Below are 14,824 nucleotides of genomic sequence, written 5' to 3' on the forward strand. Positions count from 1 at the left end.
AGGATGACAGAAAGAACCAGAACTATCTTCCTTTATGTGACGGGGTTCACAGGATGACAGAAAGAACCAGAACTATCTTCCTTTATGTGACGGGGTTCACAGGATGACAGAAAGAACCAGAACAGTTGGAAACAAACAAACCAAGCACTCCATCATGTAGGAACTATCTTCCTTTATGTGCAGTCATGAGTCTAAATACAACATCTGGAATGATTCTGACGTATGGTTCATGAGGAGCAGAAGATTGCAGATGATTCTGAGCATTAGCGTTACATACAGTTCCTTGCAAAAGTATTCATCCCCCTTGGTGTTTTTCCTATTTTGTTGCATTACAACCTGTAATTTAAATGGATTTTTATTTGTATTTCATGTAATGGACATACACAAAATAGTCCAAATTGGTGAAGTGAAATGAAATAAATAACTTTTTTCCAAATATTCTTTAAGAAAATAACGGAAAAGTGATAAATGCATATGTATTCACCACCTTTGCAACCAAGATCTGGTGCAACCATTTACCTTCATTTACCTTCAGAAGTCACATAATTAGTTAAATAAAGTCCACCTGTGTGCAATCTAAGTGTCACATGATCTGTCACATGATCTCAGTATATACTGTATACACCTGTTCTGAAAGGCCCCAGAGTCTGCAACACCACTAAGCAAGGGGCACCATGAAGACTAAGGGCTCTCCATACAGGTCAGGGACAAAGACTAAAATTGAGCTTTTTGGCCATCAAGGAAAACGCTATGTCTGGCGCAAACCCAACACCTCTCATCACCCCGAGAACACCATCCCCACAGTGAAGCATGGTGGTGGCAGCATCATGCAGTGGGGATGTTTTTCCATCGGCAGGGACTGGGAAACTGGTCAGAATTGAAGGAATGATGGATGGCGCTAAATACAGGGAAATTCTTGAGGGGAACCTGTTTCAGTCTTCCAGAGATTTGAGACTGGGACGGAGGTTCACCTTCCAGCAGGACAATGACCCTAAGCATACTGCTAAGCAACACTCGAGTGGTTTAAGGGGACACATTTAAATGTCTTGAATGGCCTAGTCAAAGCCCAGACCTCAATCTAATTGAGAATCTGTGATATGACTTAAAGATTGCTGTACACCAGCGTAACCCATCCAACTTGAAGGAGCTGGAGCAGTTTTGCCTTGAAGAATGGGCAAAAATCCCAGTGGCTAGATGTGCCAAGCTTATAGAGACATACCCCAAGAGACTTGCAGCTGTAATTGCTGCAAAAGGTGGTTCTACAAAATATTGACTTTGGGGGGGGGTGAATAGTTATGCACGCTCAAGTTTTCTGTTTTATTGTCTTATTTCTTGTTTGTTTCACAATAGAAATATTTTGCATCTTCAAAGTGGTAGGCATGTTGTGTAAATCAAATGATACAAACCCCCCAAAAATGCCAAGGGGTATGAATACTTTAGCAAGCCACTGTATGCAAAGAATTAGTTGTTAATAGTTTCCTTGTTGTTTAAGATATCAATGCCACATTCAGCGTGGTTCATCTTAAGAACGTCATTGGATGTCAGGTCACTGTGGCTCTGTGGTCTCTGTGGTCTGCTGTGGTCTCTGTGGTCACTGTGGTCACCCGGTGGTCTGTGGTTGGTGCGTGGTTACTGTCTTGTGGTCTCTGTGGTCACTGTGGTCACTCTGTGGTCTCTGTGAAGTAGATTTGAAGTGGTTTAAATGGACACATAAAATCAGATTTGATATTTGTCAATAAATCATTGTTTGACCAATACCTTAGCTTTTCTCAAACTAAATCAAGTCATGTGCCGTGGGCCTACTGTCACGCCCTGGCTCTGGGGACTCTCGTATGTTGAGCCAGGGTGTTTATTTTGTTTAGGTTCTAGTCGTTGTCTATCTATGTTGGCCTGAGTGACTCCCAATCAGAGGCAACGAGTGTCAGCTGGTTGTCTCTGATTGGGAGCCATATTTAACTGTCTGTCTTTCACTTTGTGTTTGTGGTTTCTTGTTCGTGTTCGTTTGTGTTTAAACCGTAGACGTCACGTTTTCGTTTGTTGTTTTGATCGTGTGATCATTTAATAAATATAAATATGTTCACCTTCAACGCTGCGCATTGGTCTCTCCCTGACGATCGTGACAGAAGAAACCACCAAAACCAGACCAAGCAGCGTGTCCAGGAGCTGTCGCTAGCAGATCTCCGTGGCAACCTCGACTGGGTCAAGCCTAGTGAGGAGCAGAGAGGGTGGACTTGGGACCAGTTGAGGAAGAGCTTCGACTGGGTCAAGCCCATTGAGGAGCTGAATGGCGGGAGTTGGGAGACAGAGGAGCGAGAGTGGGGCGAGAACGATGGAGGCCTGGCCCACGGGGAGGAGAGACCCCCAGAAAAATTTTAGGGGGGCTCACGACGTCGGGGCAGCAGGAGGCCGCGATAGAGCGGTCCAGCGGGTTGGCAGAGGAGGCCGCCAGGTTACGGGAGTCACTGGTCACCAGGGGGGAAGGAGGTTGTAGAGGCACGGCAGAGGTACTGGCGTGTGTTGCCAGTCCGGTCCGGCCTGTTCCTGATCCCCACGTAGGGCCAGTGGTGTGTGTTCCCAGTACGGTCCGGCCTGTTCCTGCCACTCCCACCAAGTCAGTGGTGCGTTTCGTCAGCCCGGCGCGGCCCGTTCCTGCTCCCCGCACCAAGTCAGTGGTGCGCGTCGTCAGCCCGGTCCGGCCCATTCCTGCTCCCCGCACCAAGTCAGTGGTGCGCGTCGTCAGCCCGGTCCGGCCCATTCCTGCTCCCCGCACCAAGTCAGTGGTGCGCGTCGTCAGCCCGGTCCGGCCCATTCCTGCTCCCCGCGCACCAAGTCAGGCGCCCGTCAGCCCGGTCCGGCCCATTCCTGCTCCCCGCACCAAGGCAGTGGTGCGCGTCGTCAGCCCGGTCTCGGCCCATTCCTGCTCCCCGCACCAAGTCAGTGGTGTGCTTCGTCAGCCCAGTCCGGCCTGTCCCTGCTCCACGCACCAAGCCTACGGTGTGCGTCGTCAGCCTGGTAAGGCCCGTTCCTCCTCCACGCACCAAGCCAGGGGTACGCGTCGTCAGTCAAGCACAACCCGTGCCTGGGTCATGTCCGGAGCCGGATCCGCCGCCGAGGCGGAGTGCCCACCCGGTCCCTCCCCTGTTGTGGTTGGTTGGCGCGGTCGGAGTCCGCGCCTTTGGGGGGTGCTGTCACGCCCTGGCTCTGGGGACTCTCGTATGTTGAGCCAGGGTGTTTATTTTGTTTAGGTTCTAGTCGTTGTCTATCTATGTTGGCCTGAGTGACTCCCAATCAGAGGCAACGAGTGTCAGCTGGTTGTCTCTGATTGGGAGCCATATTTAACTGTCTGTCTTTCACTTTGTGTTTGTGGTTTCTTGTTCGTGTTCGTTTGTGTTTAAACCGTAGACGTCACGTTTTCGTTTGTTGTTTTGATCGTGTGATCATTTAATAAATATAAATATGTTCACCTTCAACGCTGCGCATTGGTCTCTCCCGACGATCGTGACACCTACAGTACATCGGGTGTCCTTTTTGTTATAAAAAATATAATACAAATGTAGGGGGTAGATCAACTTTAATAATGCAGATAGATTGTAGCTTCCATCAATGTACCTGTCTGCATCACTTCCAAGCCCAATGGTGTCATATGGTTTTAGCATATTATAAAATTATTATTATATTATGTATATGTTTTTGTGTATATGTCTACTGGCATAGTGTGGCATCAACATTCCTTTCTCAAACTCTTTGTTATTGTGATGAATCCAAAGACCACATTTTGGAGTGAATCTGACTTTTAGTCCATGAAAAGAAGAGGTTAATGAGAATACGTTTTTCAAAGTTTCCAAGATGGAGTAAATTCTGTCTTGACGGACTTTCTGGGTCCTTGAGGCAAATGTGTTCAGCATGAGGAAAGACCCCTACATACAACGTCAAGTCTCTAAGTCAAACGGGGAGACGGATATGAGGGTTTAAGTGAGACTGCTTATAACAGCGCCACCTACAGGCCAATCTGTGCCATTCTTTTTGACCAAGTTACTCATGGCCTCTAGTTTCTGTGTGCCAAATTAGAAAACAAGTGACCAATCTATGCTGGAGTTATCTGACCATGTCTATGCTGTGCTGTCAACCCCTAAGGAAGGAGAATGAAAGAGATAGCTCATTCAAACCAGACATTAAAATCAGACATTAAAAGCATCTTTCTAAAAGTTTGTCTTCAGCAGGGATGTAAAGAGTCTCTGAATCTGCAGCCTGACCTCCTCTGGCAGACCCTTCCAAAGTCTAGGGCCCTTTGGCAAATGCCCGGTGTCCTTTAGTTTTCAACCTAGACTTTGGAATGGTCAACAGTGCCCTGCCAGCGGATCTCTGGCTGCGTCCTGGCTCATAGGGAGATAAAAGATCAGCGATATAGGACGGGGCTAAACCAAGCCTTTAACGTGATTCATACTATTTTAATATCTATTCTAAAAGTGACTGGTAGCCAGTGTAGAGAAGCTAAAACAGGTGTGATATGGTTACATTGCCTGGACAAGGTGAGCTGCAGACCTGTATACAAACTGTTACAGTAATCTGGGCATGAGGAAATAAAAGCATGCATAACTTTCTCCAGATCAGTGACTGAAATAAAAGACTTGACTTGATCTATATTTCTTCGATGATAAACGCAGGACTGGACAACCTTTTTTACATGCAGCTCAAGGTTTAGGTCAGGGTCAAAGAAGACACCAAGGTTTCTTGCCGAAGGCTTTACATTGGTGGACAACTGACCAAGGTAATCTACAATCTGTGTTTTAGCAAGCTGGAGGGCAAATATAACAACCTCTGATTTCGTATCAATGAGCTGGAGAAAATGGTCAGACATCCAACATTTGATGTCAGCAAGACACGTGTGTAGGGAAGCTACACTCACTGAGAAACGTTTGCCACATAGATATGAAGTGAACCAGCGGAGAGCAACACCGGAGATTCCCACCCACCTCTCCAGCCGTTTGTTATGATTAATAGTATCAAACACTGCACTGAGATCCAGAAGAACTAGGATAGAGCGTTCACTGGCATCAGCAGCCAACAGAAGGTCCTTACTGACTTTCAATAAAGCAGTTTTAGTGCTGTGAAGTGAGCGAAGCCCGACTGGACATTTTCGAATAAGTTGTTCATACTCAAATAAGACACCAATTGCTTGATCACAACTTTTTCTAAAATCTTGGATAAAAAACACAGTTTAGAGATTTGTCTATAATTACTCAGCGAGGAGCGGTGTAGATTGGGCTTTTTAAGGAGAGGCTGGACCAGAGCAGTTTTAAAGTAGGCTGGAAAGGAGCCAGTGGTCAGGGAGCTATTTACAATAGACAGAACGTCAGGGCCAACAGTAGGGATAACCTCTTAGTAGTCTAGTAGGGACCACGTCTAAGGGGCAGGGCCAACAGTAGGGATAACCTCTTAGTAGTCTAGTAGGGACCACGTCTAAGGGGCAGGGCCAACAGTAGGTATAACCTCTTAGTAGTCTAGTAGGGACCACGTCTAAGGGGCAGGGCCAACAGTAGGGATAACCTCTTAGTAGTCTAGTAGGGACCACGTCTAAGGGGCAGGGCCAACAGTAGGGATAACCTCTTAGTAGTCTAGTAGGGACCAAGTCTAAGGGGCAGGGCCAACAGTAGGGATAACCTCTTAGTAGTCTAGTAGGGACCACGTCTAAGGGGCAGGGCCAACAGTAGGGATAACCTCTTAGTAGTCTAGTAGGGACCACGTCTAAGGGGCAGGGCCAACAGTAGGTATAACCTCTTAGTAGTCTAGTAGGGACCACGTCTAAGGGGCAGGGCCAACAGTAGGGATAACCTCTTAGTAGTCTAGTAGGGACCACGTCTAAGGGGCGGGGCCAACAGTAGGGATAACCTCTTAGTAGTCTAGTAGGGACCACGTCTAAGGGGCAGGGCCAACAGTAGGGATAACCTCTTAGTAGTCTAGTAGGGACCACGTCTAAGGGGCAGGGCCAACAGTAGGGATAACCTCTTAGTAGTCTAGTAGGGACCACGTCTAAGGGGCAGGGCCAACAGTAGGTATAACCTCTTAGTAGTCTAGTAGGGACCACGTCTAAGGGGCAGGGCCAACAGTAGGGATAACCTCTTAGTAGCCCCAAAAATTGCCCTCGCTAGAAGCCTGTGTTTCAGACATAAGGAAGTGGATGGCTTGGAAAACGTTTTGCCACTTTTAAACTCGGACAAAACAGAGATGCTTGTTCTAGGTCCCAAGAAACAAAGAGATTCTTCTGTTAAATCTGACAATTCACCTTGATGGTTGTAAAGTCGTCTCCCAAATAAAACTGTGAAGGACCTCGGCGTTACTCTTGACCTGATCTCTCTTTTGACGAACATATCAAGACTGTTTCCAAGGACAGCTTTTTTCCATCTACGTAACATTGCAAAAATTAGAAATTTTCTGTCCAAAAATGATGCAGAAAAAATTAATCCATGCATTTGTTACTTCTAGGTTAGACTACTGCAATGCTCTGATTTTCCGGCTACCCGGATAAAGCACTAAATAAACTTCCAGTTAGTGCTAAATTACGCGGCTGCTAGAATCCTGACTAGAACCAAGAAATTTGATCATATTACTCCAGTGCTAGCTTCCTACACTGGCTTCCTGTTAAGGCAAGGGCTGATTTCAAGGTTTTACTGTTAACCTATAAAAAGCGTTACATGGGCTTGCTCCTACCTATCTTTCGAGTTGGTCCTGCCGTACATAACAATACGTACGCTACGGTCAGCAAGACGCAGGCCTCTAATTGTCCCTAGAATTTCTAAGCAAAAAGCGGGAGGCAGGGCTTTCTCCTATAGATCTCCATTTTTTATGGAACAGTCTACGCTACCCATGTGAGAGAGCAGACTCGGTCTCAACCTTTAGTCTTTACTGGAAGACTTATCTCTTCAGTAGGTCATATGATTGAGTGTGGTCTGGCCCAGGAGTGTGAAGGTGAACGGAAAGGCTCTGGATAACGAACAGCCCTTTTTGCTGTCTCTGCCGGGCCGGTTCCCCTCTCCACTGGGGTTCTCTGCCTCTAACCCTGTTGCAGGGGCTGAGTCACTGGCTTGCTGGTGCTCTTTCATGCCGTCCCTGGGAGGGGTGCGTCACTTGAGTGGGTTGAGTTACTGACGTGATCTTCCTGTCTGGGTTGGCGCCCCCCTTGGTTTGTGCTGTGGTGGAGATCTCTGTGGGCTATACTCGGCCTTGTCTCAGGATTGTAAGTTGGTGGTTGAGGATATCCCTCTAGTGAGTGCGGGGCTGTGCTTTGGCAGAGTGGGTGGGGTTATATCCTTCCTGTTTGGCCCTGTCCGGGTTTCTTCGGATGGGGCCACAGTGTCTCGGACCGCTCCTGTCTCAGCCTCCAGTATTTATGCTGCAGTAGTTTATGTGTCGGGGGGCTGGGGTTAGTTGGTTATACCTGGAGTACTTCTCCTGTCTTATCTAGTGTCCTGTGTGAATTTTAAGTATGCTCTCTCTAATTCTCTCGTTTCTCTCTCTTTCTCTCTGAGAACCTGAGCCCTAGGACCATACGTCAGGACTACCGGGCATGATGACACCTTTGCTGTCCCCAGTCCGCCTGGCCTTGCTGCTATTCCAGTTTCAACTGTGTTCTGCCTGCGGTTACGAAACCCCTACCTGTCCCAGACCTGCTGTTTTCAACTCTTCAGATCGGCTATGAAAAGCCAACTGAGAGACCCGACCTAGGACCATGCTGTCGGGACTACCGGCCGTGGTGACTCCTTGCTGTCCCCAGTCCGCCTGGCCTTGCCTGCTATTCCAGTTTCAACTGTTCTGCCTGCGGTTATGGAACCCCCTACCTGTCCCAGACCTGCTGTTTTCAACTCTTAATGATACGGCTATGAAAAGCCAGCTAGAGTTATTCCTGATTATTATTTGACCATGCTTGTCACTTCATGAACATTTTGAGCATCTTGGCATGGTTCTGTTATAATCTTCACCCGGCTTACAACCAGAAGAGGACTGCCACCCCTCATAGCCTGGTTCCTCTCTAGGTTTCTTCCTAGGTTTTCGCACTTTCTAGGGAGTTTTCCTAGCCACCGTGCTTTTACCTGCATTACTGGCTGTTTTGGGGTTTTAGGCTGGGTTTCCGTGCAGCGACTCGAGATATTAGCTGATGTAAGAAGGGCTATATAAAATAAAATTGATTGAAAATTGATTGATTAAGTAGTCTAGTAGGGACCGCGTCTAAAGGCGGGGCCAACAGGGATAACCTCTTAGTAGTCTAGTAGGGACCACGTCTATGGGGGAGGGCCAATAGTAGTATAACCTCTTAGAAGTCTAGTAGGGACCACGTCTAGGGCGGGGCCAACAGTAGGTATAGCCTCTTAGTAGTCTAGTAGGGACGCGTCTCTAAGAGGCAGGGCCAACAGTAGGGATAACCTCTTAGTAGTCCTAGTCGGGACCACGTCTAAGGGGCAGGGCCAACAGTGGGTATAACCTCTTAGTAGTCTAGTAGGGACCACGTCTATGAGGCGGGGCCAACAGTGAGATAACCTCTTAGTAGTCTGGTAGGGACCACGTTCTAAGAGGAGGGCCACTGCAGGTATACTCTTGTAGTCTGTAGGGACCCGTCTAGGGGGCAGGGCCAACAGTAGAGATAGCCTCTTAGTAGTCTAGTAGGGACCGCGTCTAAGAAGCAGGGCCAGCTTTAGTAGGGATACCCTCTTAGTAGTCTGGTAGGGACCACGTCTAAAAGCAGGGCCAACAGTCAGGTATAACCTCTTAGTAGTCTAGTAGGGACCACGTCTAAGGGGCAGGGCCAACAGTAGGTATAACCTCTTAGTAGTCTAGTAGGGACCCACGTCTAGGGGGCAGGGCCCAGCAGTAGGGATAGCCTCTTGTGGTCTAGTAGGGACCACGTCTAAGGGGGCAGAGCCAACTAGTAGGGATAACCTCTTACAGTAGTCTAGTAGGGACCCACGTCTAAGGGGCCAACATTAGGGATAACTTACTCTTGTAGTAGTCTAGTAGGGACACTCTAGGTGGGGCCAACAGTAGGGATAACCTCTTCGTAGTCTAGTAGGGACCACGTCTAAGGGGCAGGGCCAACAGTAGGGATAACCTCTTAGTAGTCTAAGTAGGGACCACGTCTAAGGGGCAGGGTCCAACAGTAGGTATAACCTCTTAGTAGTCATAGTTAGGTGACTCTAGGGCACAGTAGGATAACCTCTTAGTAGTCTAGTAGGGACCACGTCTAAGGGGGCAGGGCCAGCCAGTAGGTTAGCCTCTTAGTAGTCTAGTAGGGACCACGTCTAAGAGGCAGGGCCAACAGTAGGGACCAACCTCTTGCCAGTCTGGTAGGGACCCAGTCTGGGGGGGCAACAGTAGGGATAACTCTTGTGGTCTAGTAGGGACCGCGTCTGAGCCACAGTAGGGATAACCTCTTAGTAGTCTAGTGGGGACCCCGTCTAGGCGGGGCACAGTAGGATTATAACCTCTTAGTAGTCTAGTAGGGACCCACGTCTAAGGGGGCAGGGCCAACAGTAGGGACAACGTCTTCGTAGTCTCGTAGGGACCACGTCTGAAGGCGGAGGCCAGCGGTAGTATAACCTCTTAGTAGTCTGGTAGGGACCGCGTCTAAGGGGCGGGGCCAACAGTAGGTATAACCTCTTTAGTAGTCCTAGTAGGGACCACGTCCTAAGAGGCAGGGCCAACAGTAGAGATAACCTCTTAGTAGTCTAGTAGGGACCACGTCTAAGAGGCAGGGCCAACAGTGTATAACCTCTTAGTAGTCTAGTAGGGACCACGTCTGGGTCAGGGCCAACGAAGTAGGGATTATACCTCTTAGTGAGTCTGTGGGGACCAGTCTAAGGGGAGGGCCACAGTAGGTATAACCTCTTAGTAGTCTAGTCGGGACCCACGTCTGAGGGGCAGGGCCAACAGTAGGGATAACCTCTTAGTGGTCTAGTAGGGACCACGTCTAAGGCAGGGCCACAGTAGGGACAACCTCTTAGTAGTCTAGTAGGGACCACGTCTAAGGGGCAGGGCCAGCAGTAGGTATAGCCTCTTAGTAGTCTAGTAGGGACCACGTCTAAGGGGCAGGGCCAACAGTAGGTATAACCTCTTAGTAGTCTAGTAGGGACCACGTCCCTGAGAGGCAGGGCCAACAGTAGGGATTAACCTCTTAGTAGTCTAGTAGGGACCGTCTAGAGGAGGGCCAACAGTAGGGATAACCTCTTAGTAGTCTAGTAGGGACCCTGCTCTAAGGGGCCAACAGTAGGTATAACCTCTTAGTAGTCTAGTAGGGACCACGTCCAAGGGGCAGGGCCAACAGTAGGTATAACCTCTTAGTAGTCTAGTAGGGACCCATGTCTATGGGGGCAGGGCCAACAGTAGGTATAACCTCTTAGTAGTCTAGTAGGGACCACGTCCTATGGAGGGCCAACAGTAGGGATAACCTCTTGGTAGTCTAGTAGGGACCACGTCTATGGGGCAGGGCCAACAGTATGATAACCTCTTAGTAGTCTAGTAGGGACCCACGTCTAAGGGGGCCAGCAGTAGGGATAACCTCTTAGTAGTCTAGTGGGGACCACGTCTAAGGGTCAGGGCCAACAGTAGGTATAACCTCTTAGTAGTCTAGTAGGGATCGCGTCCTAAGAGGCAGGGGCCACAGTAGGGATAACCTCTTAGTAGTCCTAGTAGGGACACGTCTAAGGGAGCAGGGCCAACAGTAGGGATAACCTCTTGGTAGTCTAGTAAGGGACCACGTCTAAGAGGGGCAGGGCCAGCAGTAGGTATAACCTGTTAGTAGTCTAGTAGGGACCACGTCACTGGGGCAGGCCAACAGTAGGGAACCTCTTAGTAGTCTGGTAGGGACCACGTCTAAGGGGACAGGAGCCAACAGTAGGGATAACCTCTTAGTAGTCTAGTAGGGACCACGTCCTAAGAGGCAGGGCCAGCAGTAGGTATAACCTCGTAGTGGTCTAGTAGGGACCACGTCTAAGGGCGGGGCCAACAGTGGTATAACCTCTTAGTAGTCTAGTAGGGACCACGTCCTAAGGGGCAGGGCCAACGGTAGGTATAACCTCTTAGTAGTCTAGTAGGGACCACGTCTAAGAGGCAGGGCCAACAGTAGGGATAACCTCTTAGTAGTCTAGTAGGGACCACGTCCTAAGAGGCAGGGCCAACAGTAGGGATAACCTCTTGGTAGTCTGGTAGGGACCACGTCTAAGGGGCAAACAGTAGGTATAACCTCTTAGTAGTCTAGTAGGGACCACGTCTAAGGGGCAGGGCCAACAGTAGGGATAACCTCTTAGTAGTCTAGTAGGGACCACGTCTAAGGGGCAGGGCCAACAGTAGGGATAACCTCTTAGTAGTCTAGTAGGGACCACGTCTAAGGGGGGGGCCAACAGTAGGTATAACCTCTTAGTAGTCTAGTAGGGACCACGTCTAAGGGGCAGGGCCAACAGTAGGTATAACCTCTTAGTAGTCTAGTAGGGACCACGTCTAAGGGGCAGGGCCAACAGTAGGGATAACCTCTTAGTAGTCTAGTAGGACCACGTCTAAGGGGCAGGGCCAACAGTAGGGATAACCTCTTAGTAGTCTAGTAGGGACCACGTCTAAGGGGCAGGGCCAACAGTAGGGGATAACCTCTTAGTAGTCTAGTAGGGACCACGTCTAAGGGGCAGGGCCAACAGTAGGGATAACCTCTTAGTAGTCTAGTAGGGACCACGTCTAAGGGGGCAGGGCCAACAGTAGGTATAACTTCTCTTAGTAGTCTAGTAGGGACCACGTCTAAGGGGCAGGGCCAACAGTAGGTATAACCTCTTAGTAGTCTAGTAGGGACCACGTCTAGGGGGCAGGGCCAACAGTAGGGATAACCTCTTAGTAGTCTAGTAGGGACCAAGTCTAGGGGCAGGGCCAACAGTAGGGATAACCTCTTAGTAGTCTAGTAGGGACCACGTCTAAGGGGCAGGGCCAACAGTAGGGATAACCTCTTAGTAGTCTAGTAGGGACCACGTCTAAGGGGCAGGGCCAACAGTAGGGATAACCTCTTAGTAGTCTAGTAGGGACCACGTCTAAGGGGCGGGGCCAACAGTAGGTATAACCTCTTAGTAGTCTAGTAGGGACCACGTCTAAGGGGCAGGGCCAACAGTAGGGATAACCTCTTAGTAGTCTAGTAGGGACCACGTCTAAGGGGCAGGGCCAACAGTAGGGATAACCTCTTAGTGGTCTAGTAGGGACCACGTCTAAGGGGCAGGGCCAACAGTAGGTATAACCTCTTAGTAGTCTAGTAGGGACCACGTCTAAGGGGCAGGGCCAACAGTAGGGATAACCTCTTAGTAGTCTAGTAGGGACCACGTCTAAGGGGCAGGGCCAACAGTAGGATAACCTCTTAGTAGTCTAGTAGGGACCACGTCTAAGGGGCAGGGCCAACAGTAGGTATAACCTCTTAGTAGTCTAGTAGGGACCACGTCTAAGGGGCAGGGCCAACAGTAGGGATAACCTCTTAGTAGTCTAGTAGGGACCACGTCTAAGGGGCGGGCCAACAGTAGGTATAACCTCTTAGTAGTCTAGTAGGGACCACGTCTAAGGGGGCAGGGCCAACAGTAGGGATAACCTCTTAGTAGTCTAGTAGGGACCACGTCTAAGGGGGCCAACAGTAGGTATAACCTCTTAGTAGTCTAGTAGGGACCACGTCTAAGGGGCAGGGCCAACAGTAGGGATAACCTCTTAGTAGTCTAGTAGGGACCACGTCTAAGGGGCAGGGCCAACAGTAGGGATAACCTCTTAGTAGTCTAGTAGGGACCACGTCTAAGGGGCAGGGCCAACAGTAGGGATAACCTCTTAGTAGTCTAGTAGGGACCACGTCTAAGGGGCAGGAGGAGGAGGTCTTCATGTTGGCTACAGTATCAAGGAGGAACTCAAAGGACAATTGCTCAAAGCAGCAAAAGGAAGCAGTAGACAGTCTCTCTTAGAGTAGTTGCCTCAAGTGCCTCCTGACCAGAAATGCTTGTATGGTGCTTGCTCGTCAATCTGGGATCTATTATTTATCTGTGAAGAATCGTAAAGAATGTTAGCAGAGATCAGGGGACGAGAGCATGGCACCAACAACACACTCAATTGTCTTCACCTCGTAAGGATCCAACCATTCTTTTTCCATTTCTGCCTAAAATGACATCCCCAAATCTAACTGCCTGTAGCTCAGGACCTGAAGCAAGGACATGCATATTCTTGTTACCATTTGAAAGGAAACACTTTGAAGTTTGTGGAAATGTGAAATTAATGTAGGAGAACATAACACAATAGATCTGGTAAAAGATAAAACAAAGAAAAGCCATACATTCAGATAGGAAGCTGGAGGTAATGTAGATGTTGTCTACAACAGGGCAACAGTGTTTGCGCAAAGTTTCAGACTGATACCTTCAAGAATGAGGAAGCTTACATAACATTTAGTATGAAGTTACCCAGGTGTCCCTTTCGAATTTGTCCAAATGTTCCCAAGCGGCCTCCAAGTGGGCGAATTGGTAAATTGAAACATTTTCAAGGACATAACTGTAGAAAACATACAAAAATGCTATGAAGTGAACTATTTAAGATAAGGGTCAAGTTAGCAGCCAACACTGATCTAATGTCATAAGTGAACACACCACAAACCACACACAAAGTAAAATATATATAGAGAGGAAGTTTACATACACTTAGGTTGGAGTCATTAAAACTTGTTTTTCAACCACTCCACAAATTTCTTGTTAACAAACTATAGTTTTGGCAAGTCGGTTAGGACATCTACTTTATGCATGACACAAGTAATTTTCCCAACAATTGTTTACAGACAGATTATTTCACTTCTAATTCACTGTATCACAATTCCAGTGGGGTCAGAAGTTTACATACACTAAGTTGACTGTGCCTTTAAACAGCTTGGAAAATTCCAGAAATTGATGTCATGGCTTTAGAAGATTCTGATAGGCGAATTGACATAATTTGAGTCAATTGGAGGTGTACCTGTGGATGTATTTCAAGGCCTACCTTCAAACTCAGTGCCTCGTTGCTTGACATCATAGGAAAATCAAAGAAATCAGCCAAGACCTCAAAAAGGTTCATCCTTGGGAGCAATTTCCAAACGCCTGAAGGTACCACTTTCATCTGTACAAACAATAGTACGCAAGTATAAACACCATGGGACCACACAGCCGTCATACCGCTCAGGAAGGAGACGCGTTCTGTCTCCTAGAGATGAACGTACTTTGATGCAAAAAGTGCAAATCAATCCCAGAACAACAGCAAAGGACCTTGTGAAGATGCTGGAGGAAACAGGTACAAAAGTATCTATATCCACAGTAAAACGAGTCCTATATCAACATAACCTAAAAGGCCGCTCAGCAAGGAAGAAGCAACTGCTCCAAAACCACCATAAAAAAGCCAGACTACGGTTTGCCACTGCACATGGGGACAAAGATCGTACTTTTTGGAGAAATGTCCTCTGGTCTGATGAAACAAAAATAGAACTGTTTGGCCATAATGACCATTGTTATGTTTGGAGGAAAAAGGGGGTCGCTTGCAAGTCGAAGAACACCATCCCAACCGTGAAGCACGGGGGTGGCAGCATCATGCTGTGGGGTGCTTTGCTGCAGGAGGTACTGGTGCACTTCACAAAATAGATGGCATCATGAGGAAGGAAAATTATGTGGATATATTGAAGCAACATCCCAAGACATCAGTCAGGAAGTTAAAGCTTGGTCACAAATGGGTCTTCCAAATGGACAATGACCCCAAGCATACTTCCAAAGTTGTGGCAAAATGGCTTAAGGACAACAAAGTCTAGGTATTGGAGTGGCCATCA

Source organism: Coregonus clupeaformis, chromosome 34, assembly GCF_020615455.1.
Source record: "Coregonus clupeaformis isolate EN_2021a chromosome 34, ASM2061545v1, whole genome shotgun sequence".
NCBI classification, from domain to species: Eukaryota; Metazoa; Chordata; class Actinopteri; order Salmoniformes; family Salmonidae; genus Coregonus; species Coregonus clupeaformis.